The 19,020-nt window shown below is 33.7% G+C and overlaps 1 protein-coding gene across 1 annotated transcript in view; it reads right to left on the reverse strand.

Annotated features, from left to right (window-relative positions):
* The window catches only part of LOC125094280 (bifunctional heparan sulfate N-deacetylase/N-sulfotransferase 4), a 265,257-nt gene extending 246,996 nt beyond the window's left edge, over positions 1-18,261 (reverse strand). Inside the window, exon 1 of the mRNA XM_047719926.1 lies at positions 18,148-18,261. The gene's annotated coding sequence lies outside the window, so the exon portion shown is untranslated. The remainder of the gene's footprint in view (positions 1-18,147) is intronic.
* Positions 18,262-19,020: the final 759 nt, after the last annotated feature.

Here is a 19,020-nt window from a genome sequence, read left to right on the forward strand (position 1 = left end):
TTAGTGCAAAAGAGACTGTGTTGTAAGTTGAAATGACCTAAGAATTTAAAATAGTTCAACTTCGACTTTTCATAATACACTGGGCAAGGGGGAACATATTTTATCAAGTATCTCATTTCCACATGCTTCATGAGTTTTCTCTTTGATTTTAGGAAAATTATAAAGAATTAGCTCATATTTCATATTAATAAAGCAGCAATTTTCAATAAAAAATTGTGTTATGTAAACATTTAACCATTTATTCCCATGTATTAATGATACTTTCGCTCTCTTGGGGAGAATTCCAAAATTTATAATCATCTTCCAAGAAAGATGCAGTTTTTTCCTGAAATTATAGTTCACCAACACGTAAATGGGAATGAAATATACCAGAACAGAAATACTGATGTACTTCATGAAGTGAGGGTGAATAGTGCTTTAGGAAACGTTTGTTTGATAGCTTTGTATGTGTATGTTTTTTGTGTTTCTGGATCCCAATGAAGGTTATTTCTTTTCTGGGTCAGAACAAAAAATGCTTGAAAAACACTACTCCAGAAGGTGCAGCTAATTCAAATTATTTAACCTGGTTTTAAGAGAATTATAAAGATCACAGAGGCTTTAGCTAAAGATAAATTTATTCTCTTAAGATTCTGAGTGCTTTCTGAAAATATCCATTATTGATTAAACAGAATTTGAGACTAATTGTTTGATATCACATGGGTTGATCCCTTGGAACTCTTTTCAGCTTCCAGACCTCAAAATACTGTGATATTTTCAACAACCATATATATATATGTGTGTGTGTGTATACACACACACATATATATATATGAAGGTACAAAGTGATGGGTAATTGTTATATTTAATCAAAATCAAAGTAGTTAGCTCAATTTACGATTTTCTGAAATAATATTTTCTACTTATACAAAAACAGATGACTATTACTAAATTGTTATACACTTCATATTTTCTTGATTTCAGTGGCATAAAATAAATTTATTTTAGGCCCATATGTGTGCATTTTTATCAGCACAAACTCCTAAAAGTGTCATTTTAAACAAAATGATAATATTACTATCACCAAATTATATTGTAACATAATATTATACTAGGTGCATGGCTCTGTGCTGTCAGCTATATTCACACTTCAAAAGATTATGAAGGGAACTCAGTAAATATGAGAGTAAATGTCAGGTAATTTCTTTTATTACCATATCCTGGAGATAGATATAGATAGTACATACATATGGTGCATATTTACCATTTCATAGATCTTATTCTCTAAAGCAGAAGAAATGATGATTTTCAAAAGAAAGAGTACATTTTTATTAAGATAAAAATGTAACTATCTATGTGTTTGTTTATTAGAAAAACCTGAGAACTTTGAGAAGAAGGAAAATACTAACTGGACATTGTTCTGCTTTGCCATATAAAGCTTGTAGATATAGCAGCAGATATGCTATTTGTAACCAAGTAGAGAGGTCTAGTCAAGAAATTGTTGCATAGAACTCTGTATCTATTTTTATAGTCAAGATTTCATCAGCAAATTTTACAATTAACACCATTAAAATAATATCTCCAGAATCTGTAGTTCACAATTAAACAGCATCAAACAGCTTTGGAATGCCTGTGTCTGTTCTAAGGGTCCCTAAAATTCAGATAATTCCCTTAGGACTTCGGGATGACATTGAGATAGATCTGTGACATCTATCTCATTTTTGTGTAGATTTGGGCATAATGTTTCCTGGGATATTCAGAACAAACTAGGAGTATAGGTGTCTCAGTGGCTCAGTCAGTTAAGTCTCCGAATCTTGATCTTAGCTCAGGGTTATGAGTTCAGGCCCTTTGTTTTAAGCCTAGTTAAAATGAATAAATAAATAAAACTAGGACCAGCTTGGCTGTCTAAAATTCATTTCCATTTTGGATATGCTCCTATTTTCTCCCTTAGGGAAGAAGCAAAGACATTCATCTAGCACCTATTCAACACATGAAAGTATTAACATTTATTAAGAGTATACTATTTTCCAGGTACACTGCAAATTCAACTGTAACTCATATCATCATAAAAATTACCTAAGTTCTTTTGTTTTCATCTGTTCTTAATTTCTTCTCTTATTTACTATTTTCCTTCCAACACCAGAAAATCTTTCTTTTTTACTTTCTTTTTTCCTTTTATTTTCTCTCTCTTCCTTTCTTTCTCTCTTTTCTTCCTTTCTCTTTTTCCCTTCCTTTCTTTCCTTTCTCTTTTTTCTTTCTTAAAAATCTTTCTCCTTTTTTCCTTTTCTTTCCTTTTAAAGTTACCAATTTAATTTTTTTTTTCAAATAAGATTTAATGTGAAGAGTGTGAGCATGCATCAGTAGGTCTATGTAACAATGTTTCCATTTTTTCTTTCCATATAAGCAATGTATATGGGAACCACAAAAAGTAACCAAAGAAATACAATATATGGTTCCTCCTTGTTTGGATATAGTTTTATTAACAATTTTGTCTCAAAAGGAAACTTTTTCTATAAATTATCTCATATACAAAGGTGATGTTAAAAATGTTTTTAAAATTGACACTGCTGGGGTGCCTGGGTGGCTCAGTGCCTCTGCCTTCGGCTCAGGTCATGATCTCAAGGTCCTGGGATCGAGCCCCACATCAGGCTCTCTGCTTGGCGGGGACCCTGCTTCCTCTTCTCTCTCTCTCTGGCTGCATCTCTGCCTACTTGTAATCTCTCTCTGTCAAATAAATAAAATCTTTAAAAAAAATTGACACTGCTAAGTTTTTTTCTTTATGAAATTTATGTATATTTGTATGGCACAAGCATGAAAAATTTGAAAACCTGGAAAAGTACAAATAAAAATAAATATTTTTTAACAAAAACTCTCATGTATTTCTATTTCTTTCTCTATATGTAATTTGTTTTATGTAGTTTTTATGTAGTTGTGTATGTTTACTTCTGTATATTTTTATGTGGTTGCAATTATGCAAAAATAAATTTATTCTATATAAGTTAAAAAACATAACTAGTTATAAAAGTGAAAATGATAAAACCCTCCTTATATCCCTCATTGCTTTTTCATTTCTATTCGTAATCATATCTTGAGGATTTCAGTAACTTCTAAGCCTGAAAGCCCCACTACCTAATTTCCCAACTTTCTTTTTTTTTTTTTAAACATTTTATTTATTTTGAGAGAGAGAAAGAGCACAAGCTGGGGGGAGGTGAGAGAGGGAGAAGCAGGCTTCTTGCTGAGCAGGGAGCCCCTGATGTAGGGCTCAATCCCAGGACCATGAGATCATGACCAAAGGCAAAGCCAAAGGCAGACGTTTAACCCACTGAGCCACCAGGTGCTCCCAATTTCCCAACTTTCTATTTTACAGAGAAAATAGAAAGTGAGGGAGAACTAGCTGAATATCACCCTGGGAGTCAAGCTGACTTCCATCAATGTTTCCCAAACCTAGGAATTCTCACCTTACTTATTTGCCTCCTGCTGCATGGAAAATGTGTATTTCTTATAAAGACAACTCCCCCCCCCCTTTTCCGGAACTTCAAACTCTCTTTTCTAAGGACTTAGTTAAAATCTGGGGATAATCATTTGTTAGTAATGACCATAAACAACATCTACATATGCTTTGTTAGATACTTAAAATGTTTTGATATTTGAATGGCTTTAGTCTCCACCATTTGCTTGCTACTCTTAGTCTATCTGCTTGGCCTTGTATTTATTTTAGTTTGAGACTCCAGGTATAATTTTCTTTTTTTTTTTTTTCCAGGTTTAACTCACATCCATCTTCATAAAATTTCTTATCACAGCTACAGTCACCACAACCCAAGCAACTGCCTTAATATTTTTCTTTACCTTTAGAGTCAAGTTTTTTGAAAGAGTTTCTCTTGCAAATATTTTTTTTATCTTGTCAAACCCACACTTTACATGTTGAATAATTTGCAGTTCTGGATTGACCAAAGTTGCTCCGCTATTGCTAAGTCCGATCAGCTCTTATTCATCTTGAGAAATTTAAGTTAGAGAAAATCATTTCAAGAAAAATCACTCCTGACCTTGCAAAAGCTAGTTTAGATGGGTATATCTCCATTGTGCTCCCCTTGTACAGCCTCTATCACAGGATATTTTAATTATCATTGATTTTCCATAAGACCAGGGACTGATTATTCAGTCACAGGAATCTATACCACTTTGTAGATCACTCTGTATGCCATATACTAAAGACAAAAATAGTCAATGACACTTGTTAAAAGGGAAGGCCAATTTTATTCAGGACTATTGGGATAGGTAATAGGGATGACTGCCATGGAGTTTCACAGTGGGCTAAAGTAATTGGGCTCAACTCATACAGCATGGATAAGAGGGGATTTATAGTCAAGGAACAAGGTAGAGGTCAGTGGATTGAAAATTAAGAGAAAACATCAGGGGTTGGGGGTGGTTCTGGCTAAACCCCACCTAAAAGGATTCTTGCTTAAGATAGGCTAGGGTGTTCAGATATCATTTAAAGCATGGTGGAGGATGAGTCATCTGATCAAATAACAAAGGTATCTGATCAAATACCAAATGTGATCAGATATTGAAGATGGGAGAAATTGATGGTAAAACTGAGTTGACTTCTTGTAAAACTAGATTTTATAAGGAAGTGCATAGATCATCCCAGAAAAAGGTGCAGGAGACTGACTAAAGTTGGTCAAGCAAAGAGTATTTGTCACATGCACAAAATAATCAAGCCAAATCAATTTACTCACATCTGACATATATTCACCTTCATTCTATACCCCTAAGATACAGCTCAATGAAATTTTCTCCATGAAATTGTAAGGTAGAAGAACAAATCTCAGCTTCATCTTCTTCATTACAAAATTAAAGAAACCTAATTTAGAAATGCTTACCTTTCGATATTTTTCTATTTTCATTACCTGTTCCATTACCATTTCTCTTTTCATTACCCATTCATCAAGGGAGATGAAAACGGATGCTCATCGAAGGATTGATAATCTCTATCTCATACTTTTCTATATCATTTGAATTTTTTTATAAGAACAAGGTACTTAGTTAAAAAATGTACTATCTTTATAAAAATATTTACCAAAAAATCTAAGTAGAAAATTTTAAAAGGGGGTGAGTGTGCAAACATTAAGTTTGCTTTAAATTCTAAATTTCATTAATTTGGTGAATGATAAGCCTTCCCTGTTTATGCTGGTCCCTGGTAATATTTTTCTTCTAAATATTAGAAGAGCATGTTCTCCATATCTTTTTTATCATAAATTTACATTTTTATTTAACCGATTCATGTTTCTTTCCAAAATGATTGTGGGTAAATTTTCAATAGATTAGTCTGTATATTGTTTCTTTTCACACTAGGCTCCTCTCCCTACCCTCAAACATAACATACAAAATTAGATACATAGTAGAATTTTAATAATCATAACTCAATCAATAGTCATAATCATAACTTAAATTGATATTTCATATTTGTAATAGTCCTTTGGAACAACTAGCTCAGAATTCAAATCTAAAGTTTTAAAAACTGGAAAATAACTTACAACCAAATTATCTTCAAATGATGCATCAATTATTTCTGATAAGCCCAAGTTTGAATATTTCTTTAAAAATACAAAATTCATATTTTTCTGTTACTAAAAGGAAAATAAAATACTCAGAGTAAAAAGAGTGGTAGATCCTCAAAAGTCAAAGTTTCATATACCCCTGAGATAGGTCCTGGCATCTCTGATCAACTTGAATCTTCAGGGAGTAACAAGCATACTTTCAAACATTTGCCTCAGTTGATTTGCAGAATGTGTTCATGACCCTAGTGCACACAGAACACAGGGGTATAGGAAGCTGCAGCTCTGCATGTACAATAGTGTTTCCATGGTGGGTGCCTATAGCAGTGGCCTTGCTAAGACACATCCACTGATTTCTGGATAGGGAGACTGATGACAGGCCACAAAGCCAAGATGAACCTACCAATTGGCAATCACAGATGAGACCTTGAAGGGCACTGAAATGACTTTGTGACAAGACAGCCAATAATATGTGGGCTATTGTTACCATTGAGCCCATTTGTACCCACACACAGTGGTGTTCTGGAGATATTTGGATTATATTAATATTTGCATGTTGTCCCCCAGAATTTACTTTATCTCAGTCTATCATTTTGTTAATACAATGATAAATATGCTGCTTTTTAAACTTCAATCATTAAATTTGTACTAACGTTATTTTCTAGAAGATTTTTCTTCATGGACGTTACATTCAATCCTTGATCTTGCATTTCAGAGAATGGAAAAAAAAACATTTTTTTTCACTAGGTACAGAATCTGGCTACAAAGAACCCATAATGTCACCTCTGCCAAATGAGTGATTCAGGCTACAGAGCTGTATTCTTTACTTTTTTTTAACAATTGAAAGAGTATGTATAGCTAATTTTTATAAAATAAGCCAAAGTAATAAAAAATGTTAAGAGAGAGAGTATTAAAACTAACATCTTTCCTAAAGTTTTAAAATGCACACCCAAAACTATAATAAAAATATGATTAAAATTACAAAAAAAGTAATATATTAAAAAGAAATAATAAGTTCTCAATCCAGTCAACATCTTTTAATAACACAGCCCGCAAAAATGGATTAATAAATCATACTTGACATTTGTTTTTTAGGATTCAAAATTTTAACCTATATATTGGTACATATCATTTATTTGAAAAGAGGAAATTAGATGTTTGTTTTTTAAATGCATTATTTCTGGATTTCTAAACAATCTTTGGCTCTTCTAGCTTTTTCAACACCAGAGGGCGATATGCTCTTGCTTTTATTACAAAACTAGACTGCACCAGCTCTCCCTTGACATTTTATCAAAAAAATAGAAAGTGATAACTAGATTAATACGGAGCTCATAGGCAGCTTTGCTCTCAAGACAAACACCCTACTGTTGACATCAGAGAAATATCAGTTATTCCTAATATTAAAACATCAATTACGTCACAATTTTACGTCAAATACATTTAGTCAATTCTCTTCTTTAGATTTGTAATAAACAACCGATATTATATTGCTTGTAAGATCCTGTTTCTGAATTCTAATTTTTTTATTGAAATCAGTATCATCATCATCATTACTTCTTCTTCATCTTCTGTTTCTTTTTTCTGCTGTACCCAAGAACCCAAGAAAGGAATAAATGAATTATCACTTCTGCTTGATATCTTGCTAGATCTGGTGAACTTTTAAGATCTAAATCTTTTTTTAAGGAAATAGAAGAATAATATCTGTAATTCAAAGCTGTATAAAACCAGCTTTGCCATATATTGTTTCCAAATTATTTTCTCTGAAATGTATTTTATTTCTTAATAAAAATTTTTTTTAAAAGGGTGATAGAGAGTTTCACATTTCTCTATTATCTAAACACATTTGCACATTAATTTTATTTGCCCCCAAAACACATGATTTCTAAAAATTTGAATCTTCTTAAATGATTAGTCCTTTTTCATATCTTAAGGGCAAAGAAATAACCTAAAATGAATAATAAACAAACTTATATACAAAAGAGAAAAGTGTGCACAATGATTTAGGTTGTCTCTCAGTTTACTCTAAGTTCTCAGTTCTGATGTGGAAATATAAAAAATAAGAACTACATTCAAATAACTTAAAATTGTGATTACAATTTCTGTTTAGAATGGAATTATGACATAATAGCAAAGATTTCTAGACACTAATTTCTACTGCTCACAGTTACATCTTAGAATTGTAACATTATGTGCTTCCATTATGATTTATTGTTTACCTGAGAATGTATAAAAATACCTTCTTATATGTAGCTGCTTTGCAGATGATTTAAAAGATAATGGATCATTAGGAAGTTGGACATGCACTGAAATATCAACTTAATCATCCTTAGTACTATTTACAAATGTATAATAAAATTTACTTCTCCACATGTTTTGAGGTTTTTTTCCAAAGCTGATTTTCCTAAACTAGTAATTAAAATTTTGTTGAAGAAAAGCACTTTTAGGAACTAAAAAATCATGTCTAGTATAACAGAGTATATCATAGATGGGTACTGAATACGATAGTAATATGTTACAAACTGTAACTGGAATAGAAACATCAAGGTGATTGAAAATGCACTCCAAAAAAATAGTTCTTAATTAGGTTGTCACATCGATGTGCTTATACTGTGATTAAGGCCACACACACACACACACACACACATCATCATCATCATCATCATCATCATTATGGTCCTTTTCAAAAAAGTGGCTATAACCAAATATTGCACAATCTTCATTGCCAGTATTGAAATGTGGGCAGACACTGCTACTGATGCCTCTGGAACATGGCTGTGGATGAAAACAGCCTAACCTAAAGGGAATCATCTCTGGATCTGCTGCTTCACGCACTGGCTTGAATCACTAAATTCTATTCTATATTTGTAATATTGAGATTAATATTACACTGTATGTTAAGTAACTGGAATGTATTTATTTATTTTTTAAATTTTATTTTTTCTGTGTTCTAAGATTCATTGCTTATGTACCACACCCAGTGCTCCATGCAATATGCGCCCTCCTTAATACCCACTACCAAGTCCTCCCAACTCCCAACCCCTCCCCTCCAAAACCCAGTTTGTTTCTCAGGGTCCTCAGTTCCTCATGGTTCATCTCCCCCTCCGATTTCCCCCAACTCACCCCTCCTGTCCTTCACCCAATTTCCTCTGTGTTATTCCTTATGCTCCACATGTAAGTGAAACCATATGATAGTTGACTCTCTCTACTTGACTTATTTCACTCAGTATAATCCCCTCCAGTCCCATCCATGTTGATACATGAAATGAAATATATTCATCCTTTCTGATGGAGGCTTAGTACTCCATGGTATAGATAGACCATATCTTCTTTATCCATTCGTCTGTTGAAGGGCATCTTGGCTCTTTCCACAGTTTGGCGACTGTGTCCATTGCTGCAATGGACAATGGGGTACAGATGGCCCTTCTTTTCACTACATCTGTATCTTTGAGGTAAATAACCAGTAGTGCAATTGCAGGGCCATAGGGTAGCTCTATTTTTAATCTCTTAAGGAAGCTTCACACTGTTTTCCAAAGTGGCTGCACCAACTTGCATTCCCACCAACAGTGTAAGAGGGTTCCCCTTTCTCCACATCCTCTCCAACACTTGTTGTTTCTTGTCTTATTAATTTTGACCATTCTAACTGGTATAAGGTGGTATCTCAGTGTGGTTTTGATTTGAATTTCCCTAATGGCTAATGATGTTGAACATTTTTTCATGTGTCTGTTAGCCATTTGTATGTCTTCTTTGGAGAAGTGTCTGTTCATGTCTTCTGCCCATTTTTTGATGTGATTATCTGTTTTTTGTGTGTTGAGTTTGAGGAGTTCTTTGTAGGTCTTGGATATCAGCCCTTTGTCTGTAGTATCATTTGTGAATAGCTTCTCCCATTCCGTGGGTTACATCTTTGCTTTGTTGACTGTTTCCTTTGCTGTGCAGAAGCTTTTGATCTTGATGAAGTCCCAGAAGTTGCCTTTGGAGACATGTCTTTAAAGAAGTGGCTGTGGCCAATGTCGAAGAGGTTACTGCCTATGTTCTCCTCTAGGATTTTTTTTTAAAGATTTTTATTTATTTATTTGACAGGCAGAGATCACAAGTAGGCAGAGAAGCAGGCAGAGAGAGAGAGAGGAGGAAGCAGGCTCCCTGCAGAGCAGAGAGCTGGATACAGGCCTCCATCCCAGGACCCTGAGAGCTATTCACAAATGACACTACAGACAAAGGGCTGATATCCAAGATCTACAAAGAACTCCTCAAACTCAACACACAAAACACAGATAATCACATAAAAAAATGGGCAGAAGATATGAACAGACACTTCTCTAAAGAAGACATCAGAAAGGATGAATATATTTCATTTCATGTATCAACATGGATGGGACTGGAGGGGATTATACTGAGTGAAATAAGTCAAATAGAGAGAGTCAACTATCATATGGTTTCACTTACATGTGGAGCATAAGGAATAAAACAGAGGAAATTGGGTGAAGGACAGGAGAGGTGAGTTGGGGGAAATCAGAGGGGGAGATGAGCCATGAGGTACTGGGGACTGAGAAACAAACTGGGCTTTGGAGGGGAGGGATTGGGGGGTTGGGAGGGTCTGGTAGTGGGTATTAAGGAGGGCACATATTGCATGGAGCACTGGGTGTGGTGCATAAACAATGAATCTTGGAACACTGAAAAAAATAAAATTAAATTAAAAAAAATACTTTTGTGATCCCATTCACAATCTTCTTGACCTCTTGAAATCTTTCATTGTGCTAATCAGAATACATGGTCAATTATTAGCAAAATTCTTTCCATATATAATATAGTGAAACTCTTCTCTGAAAGTTTTCTTCATCTCCTACTCCTAATTGAAACCTGGCTCTCCCCTGAAGACCTCAGAGCCCTCTGATGATAGTTATATTTTCACATCTTGTTCTCCTACTATTAGGTCAAGAGGTTGGTTAGATGCCTTGTTTGTTCCTTATTTTCCTTATTGTCACTTTAAGATTATTCTCTTTTCCTACTCTATTAAAAACCTCTAATTTTCATCTAATAGGATTATACCACCCTACCTCTTCTTAAAGCAGTTATTAACTAATGCCTGGGTTAGATTCTTTTAATCCTATAAAAATCTTAGTTTTTGGATAACTCTCACTTTTTAAAACTACTAGATATTCATATAGATAATTCTTTCAACATTATACTCTCAGTTTTTGAGTCCCTCTCTAATTCTTTTGTCTTTCTTTCTACAATTGCCATCCAGTCTCAGTCATACACTAGATCTTTTCATTAAAACACATAACTGTATTAATGTAACAAATTCATAATATTGATTTTATATATTTTGCTATCTAATCTCAATCCTTATGTTTTTAGCTCACTTCACCTACTGCCCCAACTTCAACAATATTTCAAACCCCTAACATTTTTTAGCCCTGGTCCTTTCACTTTCTCTTTCTCTCTTGGTCTTACACTTCTTCTTGCCCAGCTTAAATTTCCTAGCCAATCATTATTTTCATTTCTTTTTATATACTCTCAAACCTTCTTATCCTTTCTTATTTTATGATGCACATTTGTCTAAACAACACTGGTTAAATCCCACAATCCATTAAATCTGTGTCTGCAATTCCGAAGTTGAATAGAATTTCACCAAACAGACTATTCACCTCTTAAACTTATGATCAAAGGCTTCACATAGGTCTTTAATGCTGCTGGCAACCATTCGGTATTTTCTCAGTTCCTAAACTATGTCTTCTCCTAGATGACTATTAAATACCCTTTTCTTCTCTCTTCAAACTTCCAACATTTCTTTTCTTTTCCTCATTCTCAGCTGATGATCTTGTTTTTTATTTCACAGGGAACACAATAGCAAGAATAAAATAATTTCTGTAAGTTCTTTTTACCACACTTACCCACTCATTTGAGTAGATATTCTCCACTGGATGAATTATCCATTCTGGCTAATGACAACCATTGACTTGTGTATTATTCACCTCCTCCTTAGAGACATCCCTTCAGTAATATTTTTCCCTGTTTCATGTGGTCACACTGTTTTTCTTGTCTATGGAATATTTATGCCAGTATATAAACTCAGTTAAGAATTTATTACATTAGGGTCACCTAGGTGGCTCAGTTGGTTAAGCATCTGACTCTTGATTTGGGCTCAGGTCATGATCGCAGGGTCATGGGATCGAGACCCTAGCCAGGCTCCATGCTCAGAAAGGAGTCTGCTTGAGACTCTTTCTTTCTCTGTCCTTTTCCCTAATCATATGTGTTCTCTTTCTCTAAAATAAATAAATCTTCTAAAAAAAAAGAATTTATTACAATTGTTCAGATAAATACTTAAGACAATAAAAATAGAGATTAAAAATAAGAAGCAAAGTTTATATGGAGAGCAAGACTCAGAATAGCTAGCACAACACTAAAGGAGAACAAAAGAGGACTGACACTAACAAACTTCAAATTTCACTAGTAGCTACAGAAATCAAGACGGTATGGTACTCGCAAAAGAACATACAAACAGACCAAGGGAACAGATTAGAGAACCTAGAAATAAACTCCACAAAGATAGTCAACTGATCTTTGACAAAGGAGCAAAGTAAATTTAATAGAGAAAGGATAGTTTCAGGAAATGGTACTAAAACAACTGTACATCCACATACCAAAACAAACAAACAAACAAAACAAAGGAATGTATGCACAGACCTCACCCCTTCTCAAAAATTACCTAAAAATAAATCATAAATGTAAAACAAGCAAACAGAAAAACTATAAAACTCTTAGAAGATAACACGAGACAATCTAGATGATCTTGGATTTGGTGATGACTTTTTATTTTTTATTTTTTTATTTTTTTATTTTTTAAAGATTTTATTTATTTGACAGAGAGATCACAAGCAGGCAGAGAGGCAGGCAGAGAGAGAGGAGGAAGCAGGCTCCCTGCTGAGCGGAGAGCCCGATGCGGGGCTCGATCCCAGGACTCTGAGATCATGACCTGAGCCGAAGGCAGCAGCTTAACCCACTGAGCCACCCAGGCGCCCCACGGTGATGACTTTTTAGATACAACAAAAGCACAATCCATGAAAGAGAATTGATAAATTTGACTTCAGTAAAATAAAAATGTAAAAGTTTCTCTGTGAGAGACACTGTTAAGAGAATAAAAAAGACAGCCTAAATACTGGAAGAAAATATTTGAAACAGGAATATCTGATAAAAAAAAAACTTATTCAAAACATATAAAGAGCTCTTGAAACTCAACAATAAGAAAATGAATAAAAAATGAGCCCAAGATTTGAGCAAATACCTCATGAAAGAAGATATACAGATGCCAAATAGGCAGTAAAAAGAGGCTCTTCATCCTATGTCATTAGAGAATTATGAATTAAAATAATAATATGCTTATTACTAGCTTTTAGAATAGCTAAAATCCAAAACAGTGAAAATACCAAATGCTGGGGAGGATGTAGAGCAAAGGGAACTCTTATTCATTGCTGGCAGTAACACAAAATGGCATAGCTACTTTGTAAGACACTTTGACAGTGTCTTACAAAGTTAAACATAGTCTTATACAATCCAGAAATTGAGCTCCTTGTTACTTGCTCAAGACAGTTGAAATCTTATGTCCACACAAATACCTACATAGGCTGTTTATAGCGGCTTCCTTCACAATGCCAAAACTTGGAAGCAACCAAGTTGTCCTTCAGTAGGTAAATGGATAAACAAACTGGTACATCTGTAAAATAGAATATTATTTAGGGCTAAAAAGATAAAAGATATCAAGCTACAAAAATATATGAAGGCATCAAACCAAATGAAAGAAGCCAATTTGAAAAGGTTGCATGCTGTATAATTCCAATTACATAGCATCTGGAAAGGCAAAACTACAGTCAGTAAAAAGACCCATAGCTGTCAGGGGTTGGAGGAGTGAGGGAGGGATGAATAGGTGGAGCACAGAGGATCCTGAAGGCAATAAAACTATTCTTTCTGATACTAAAACAGTGGATACATTCATTATATATTTGCCAAACTCTACAAAATGCATAATGTCAAGAGTAAACCCTAATGTAAACTATGGACTTTGGGTGATAACAAAGTTTCAATGTAGTTTCATCAATTTTAAGGAATATTGGTGGTGGAGAAGGATAGCATGTGCACATGTGGGGGAGGGTACCTAAAACTACTCCAAAAAGTAAAGTTAAATTTTTTTAAAGCAAAAGCAATTTCACAGTGTTTTTATATAACTTTTGAGCTCTTATAATTTTGTAGCCACTGTGGGTAGCATGGTTGGAATCATTTAAGAAGCACAAAATAAGAGCCACAATAATTTATTTAAAAGGAATTCTTTTATTTACCCACATTTTTTAAACAACACTAAAGAGTTCCAATTCATAAAACAAAATGGCACTTCTAAAATGTTGGTTTTTCTACTCTCCATTTCCCCTATACCCCAAAGCTACTCTGGAAATTCTCACATGACAAAATTTTATCTCTGCCACCTGCTTCACTGTTTTTTCCCTTCCTTTCCTCTTATCCTTTCTCTCTAAGACCCTATTATATTATCAATTAACCTCACAGTCAAAAAGCAAGATACCCTTCTCTTTAGTGGGGGAAAATGGAAAAAGTTTAATACTATTTGTTAGAGGGACAAGGTTGTGAATACTCTCATATGAATTATTTTTATTCTGTCACATAAGAAATAGAAGTATCATGACTTGGTGATTGAATGGATCTAGAGGGGTAAAAATTGCCCAAGACTTCAGCCTTTCAGTCATTCATTCAGTACTTTTGAATGCTTACTAAGTGCCAGATGTACTATCCACTGAGAAACATTACCTCTGCTCTTTAAAAGCAATGAGAATCCATTCTGTGACACACTTGAATACAAATTACAATAGAACATGGTATGTACAAACTAGGGAAAGTACAAAGTTATATGCTAGCAAAGGTGTGAGAAGAGAAAAAGGAGTAGAATGTAATATATTATTTTTGAAACACTTGTGAGATATTCAAAAGGAATGTCTTCTACTATGCCATAAATCATAATGGAATTTAAGCTCTGTGCTGGAATTATAAATTAAGGAGTAAGAAAAGCTATAATGTCAAGTGAGAAAGCTAAGGAACAGTGTGTACAGTACATTGATAGAGGTATACCATTAAAACTTTAAACTGAATGAAGTGTGGTTAGTGGAAGAGAGCCATGGAAGCTATAAGCAAAGGTACACAAATACTTCTGAGCAAGAACTGAATGCTATTTTAAGTCAAGAAATATACTGAAAATTAACCTTGGTTTTGGTGACCTTAGCAAATGCCCATTGGTGTAATGATGTCAAGTAAAAGATTAAAGTGAGTTGAGAAGGTAGTAGGTGGTGAACAAGTTCAGAAAACCTGAAAATAAAAAGAAAAAAAAAAGTGAGAGAGTTCATAGGAGCACAAACTTGATGTCATGAGGACTACCTGCTTATCAGCAAAGAAAGAACTCTAAGGATATGCTACAAGATTTCAGAGAAAAGAAAGAGTCCTGTGGATTCTTTACTCATTAGGAGAGGATATAAAGAGGGAAGTCAATTGTTCTAATCACTGATGGATGAGATAGTTGGATTTTGAGGAGGAAAGAGAGACTTGAAAGAGAAGAGAAAACCAAGATCCAGGATCAGAGCAGAGGAGTGGTGACCAATTTTGCCCTTAGAATCCCAATGCATTGTTCTTTTTCTATGCTTTTCTCTATACATTTTAGTTAAATCAACTTACAGCCAACAGCAATAAAATGATTGCTATTGACTGGTAATTGCTTTGGTTTAGTTCAATAATCCTTTTTAAAAAAACATTAGTATATTTAGTATGGTTCTGCATCCTTGTTAATTGTCTCAGAAGACAATCAAGGAAGAAGTTATCCATGAAACATAAAATGTTCACTTAGCCCTCATGTTCTTATAGGCAAGGAAACTCCAAGGTATATTGATGAATGAATGAAAATACAATGTGGAAATGTATTTCTTGACCTATTACTGAGTAGCAGAAAAAGAAAAATAATTTTGCCTAATATTTAACATGGAAGCTTAACTTCAAGGAATCAGAATTTATTAAACTATAAATTATAAGAAATATATTAATCATCTCTGTGACTAGAATATGTTACTAACAGTACAACACTTACATTCACAAGTTACATTAATGTCTAGCATCTCTTAGAAGACATACTTTTGATGTTTTAATTATTCTTTTACTGAATTTAGGTAAGCTATCACTTGGTCACTATCATAGAATTTGTCTGCATCAGAAAGAACAAAAGATTATTACCTCTTAAAATTCATTTATCGCAACCTTCATTTCTCTACCACCAACTTTCTTACCTAGAAACCCCTAATGCAGTCAAGTTAATACATAAATGCCTGGAGAAAATTTAGATTGGTTTGGGGCAGTATAACTGTTGTCTCTTATCTAGTTTATAGGAAGATCTAGTAAGGATTGTTTTTTCCATTATGTTATCTCACTATCAGGATATTACTGTGTAAACCATATACTACTGACTTTGAGCTTCTTGTTATAATAATAAACCCTTTTCAACTAGGACCCCTTTATTTTATATATATATATACCTTATATATTAATAGATATAATTACCAATTATCAAATTATTATTCAAATAACTCAAGGAATGAATAAATGGAAAATTTAATACATAGAAGACAAAACTTGTATAACTTCACATGGCTAAGTGAACCCACATTTTCTGATTGATTCTAGACCTCCTCCATTGCCACCATTCTGCATTGGAACCCCTAAATATCAAGAAGTAGAATTTCATTGCCATGCACAAGACTCATAAAGAACTCTACCGAAATGGAAATACTGTTCATTTTCTTTTGGTGATTTAATCTCATAACTGTAGATTTTATAAATCTTTTAGTTACGATTTCCATCTTTTACATATTTCTCTTATTTCAGAACATTCATAATTTTACACAGCACAAAGCAGTCAGATAATTCTTTACCAAAGGGATACATGCTCCATTCAATTTCACTGATAATCTGTGCTTGTTGTTTTTTAATCTAATTGCTTCATATTTTATGTTCTTTTAACTTTTAGGTACTGCAGAATAAAACACTAGCTTGGCCATCAACCAGAAATAAAATGGGTGGTCACATGTAAATATATCCCATATAGAATTTCCTCCTCCCACTCAAAACTAATCCAGGATGCACAGTTCTGAAAGTTTGGGAAAAAGCATAATAAAAAATTATGGGGAGAGACTTGGAGTGATTTCAAGCATTCTGTTACTTGTCAGAGGCAATGTTTCTCGAGATGCTCCTATTTTAATACTTGATGACTGGAATCTAGAATTATTACAAATGTTACTTATGAATGCTTTAAAACGATGCTAGGCACTGTACCAAAATAATTCACTTAGCAAGCCTATTTGATAGAAAATACTGCAAGAATTTGAAATATAAAACATTTTGTTGATCTTCAAAATATCTTGGGGAAAAAAGAATAGGAGGAGTGGTCTGGTTTTACATATGGAAAATTTAAGGTCAATTTAAGGCACTAACACATTTGGGGCAAAACTTAAAATATATTTTGTATCGTTTTTACTCTCAGTCTGAGTCAACATTAGTAATTTGGAGAAGTTAAATCTATTGTCCAGAGGCTTCTGTGGAAGCAATTTTTGCCATTAGTGGGAATGAGGTAGTAGTTAACAAGCTTGCCTGTGTTTCTTCTTGTGTGAGTGCAAGAGGTGTGGAGAAGCCTCTAGAATGAATATTCTGTCCACCTACAACTTGCACAAGCTCTTGGTCAGAAAACTGTTCAAGAAATTTGAAGTAAAAAAAAAAAAAGAAATTTGAAGTAAACAATTGCATACAATTTTGTAGCAGCATAGTTTCTGCATGTTTGCACAGTTTCCATATGTAAAACAAAACCATTTTTTTTTCATTTTCCCTATTCCTTTTTTTCCCCAGAGATATCTTGAAGGTCAACAAAATGTTTTACATTTTATAACCCCCAGTATTTTCTACCAAAGAGGCATCCTAAGTGAATTATTTTGGTTCAGTGCCTAGCATTCTTTTAAAACATTCATAAGTAACTTTTGTAATAGTTCTAGAAAATATATCAATATAGACACCACCTGAAATATTTTTTACTCTTTTACTAGATAAAATTGCAAACTAAGTAACATTTGTATTTGTTTTAATTTTATCCAGCTTCAGTTTCTGAATCTTTGCCTTCTTGTCTTCTTCTAAACCCATGTTTTTCCTTATACCAGCATGCCAGAAAATTAAGATAAACTATTTAGCACTTTTTTTCCTGATGGTATTTTCCTCTAGTTTATGGTCTGTTTTCCTCAAGATATTTGAATGTGAGTTATATTTTGAAAATCTGATGAGTCAGATTAAAATGTTAGTCAATGATCTCTGATCCTTTAACTTTCATTTAATATTGTTAATATTCATATATAATAAAAATACAGGAAAGACAGTGCAAAAACGTGATTTAGATCATTACCTACAAGTGAAGGGGATTGAAAATAGTCAATACTTACACTAGGGGTTGCTTTAAATCAGTACAAAATGTTACCTTGCAGGCCAAAGTCAGAGTACTGATGCATGTAATTAATACTTAATTCCATTAATTTAACACCTCTCATGTTTCCAACTTCGTCCTAGGAACTTCATATTTATTATCACATTTAGCTTTTCCAGCAGTTCTATGAAGTAGGTATTATTATCTCCATTCACAGATCATGAATCTGAGGCACAGAAGAGTTAATAAGATTTTTCAAGGTTATACTACACATGAGGGCAAAGCTAGAATTAGAATCCAACTTTGGTGGAATTCAACATTACCTCTTGCCTTCTATTATGTCATAATGCTAACTCATCTTTGTATCAATTCACATTTGTTTACATGACTGCAATTCTTCTCTAATAGAGCTTAAACTTCGCAACTCAGCCCAACAATCTCTATATTCTTTATCATTTAAAAGTTCATAGAGGGGCACCTGGGTGGCTCAGTGGGTTAAAGCCTCTGCCTTCGGCTCAGGTCATGATACCAGAGTCCTGGGATCGAGCCCCACATCGGACTCTCTGCTCAGCAGGGAGCCTGCTTCCCTTCCTCTCTCTCTGCATGCCTCTCTGCCTACTTGTGATCTCTCTCTCTCTCTCTAATAAATAAATAAAATCTTTAAAAAAAAAGTTCATAGAGGCTAGAAGTATCTCTCTTATTCATGCATCTAATCTGTAGAAATTTTCTTTCTTGGACTGGCTCAAAAAAGGAACCAAACTAATATATTTAAATTTTTAAAAATCAATCCTTCACTTAATTATTATTTTATTATCTTCAACAGATTATACACTTTGTAAAATTACCCTTTTGTGAAGTTGCTTTTGCATTCTAGAACATGTCCTGAGAAATACATTCCTGATATGTAATTTTACTCGATTGTTATTTACTTGAAATTTGTTGACCAATCTTTGAACCAACTCCTAGAGCTTGTTTTTAGGTGGGTAGCAT

This window comes from Lutra lutra, chromosome 2 (genome assembly GCF_902655055.1).
Source record: "Lutra lutra chromosome 2, mLutLut1.2, whole genome shotgun sequence".
In the NCBI taxonomy this organism is placed as follows: domain Eukaryota; kingdom Metazoa; phylum Chordata; class Mammalia; order Carnivora; family Mustelidae; genus Lutra; species Lutra lutra.